We start from the raw sequence: 1,266 nt of genomic DNA, 5'->3' as shown, positions 1-1,266 counted from the left end.
ACTCTCCTATTTCTTTTCTTATGCACACACACACACACACACACACACACACACACACACACAGCCTTTAGCTACTCCTATCTAATTGAAGGATGCCTAAGACACCACCCTTCTGTCAGAATACTTGCCCCTCCTTCCATATCCCCGCCAGTACTGTATCCTTGTGGAACTTAAATTGTTGGGGAAACCCCATCTGCCCCTTGTCTCTCAGGCCCTTATCCCCTCCCCTGCGGTGGCTTCAGAATATCTCCTACAGATGGGGTTTAGGGTTAGTAATCTGGTGGTACTGGGGCTAAGGGATAGGTTGTAAAGCTTCATTTGCATATCAGTCACTATTTTAACACTTAGATTGTTGGTGTTTTGGGGTGTCTTTAAGGGAGCTAATGAATTTATGGGAGGCTAAATACCCCCTCCCCCACTGGATATAGCCACTGCCTTTGCCCCCTCTTCCTCTGTGTGGGCCTTCTGGATTACAGGAAGAGCTCAGGAAAACAGGCCTATTGTTCTCCTCTGGGAGGGAGGGAGGGCCTCCCGGGCCAGCTCAGGCTCACTGACCTCTGAACTGGTACCCGATAAACAGAGGCTCCAAGACCCTGGCAGCCTTGCTCTTCCAAGGCAAGGGAGTTATTTGGCTTGAGACTTTATTCTGTTCTGCCAGCTCTTGTTGATTCCCTCTTTTTTTTTTAATTTAAATTTAATTTTTTTTTTTTTTCTTTTGAGATAAGATCTTGCTCTGTCACCCAGGCTGGAGTGCAGTGGCGCAGTCTCGGCTCACTGCAACCTCTGTCTTCCGGTCTCAAGTGATTCTCATGCCTCACCCTCCTGAATAGCTGGGATTACAGGCGTGCACTACCATGCCTGGTTAGTTTTTGTATTTGTAATAGAGACAGGGTTTCACCATGTTGGCCAGACTTGGTTCCCTCTTTAGACCACAAGTTCCCATTCTCTTTCCCTAGTGTCCTCTGACATTCTCTTCTCTCCCTTCCCCCATCTGTTTTTCTCTGTCACAGGTTTCTCTGAGTCTTTCTGGCTCCTGTGTAGTCAGTCCTGGTATGGTTAGTAACCGGAGGAAGCCTGCCTTTTTGGAAGTACAAGGAGCTAGGAAAGGAGGGGTCTCTCCCAGACTAGAGAAGTCTTCTCCTCCCCCAGCCTCACAGCTAGCTGACCCTGCCTTGTCCTCCCAACACCCAGGATTCCCCCCGTCCCGTCCCAACACCAGGCGCCAGGGCAGCCCCACCTCCTGCCCTGTTTCCTGTCGGGGTAGGA

General features: G+C 49.9%; 1 protein-coding gene across 17 annotated transcripts in view; it reads left to right on the top strand.

Moving 5' to 3' along the window:
* The window catches only part of MINK1 (misshapen like kinase 1), a 69,381-nt gene that overhangs the window by 27,643 nt on the left and 40,472 nt on the right, over positions 1–1,266 (top strand). The window lies entirely within an intron of this gene.

This window comes from Trachypithecus francoisi, unplaced genomic scaffold (assembly GCF_009764315.1).
Source record: "Trachypithecus francoisi isolate TF-2019V2 unplaced genomic scaffold, Tfra_2.0 Lachesis_group20, whole genome shotgun sequence".
In the NCBI taxonomy this organism is placed as follows: Eukaryota; Metazoa; Chordata; class Mammalia; order Primates; family Cercopithecidae; genus Trachypithecus; species Trachypithecus francoisi.
The sequence above is the reverse complement of the archived record's forward strand: the minus strand, read 5'-3'. Positions and strand labels throughout refer to the sequence as shown.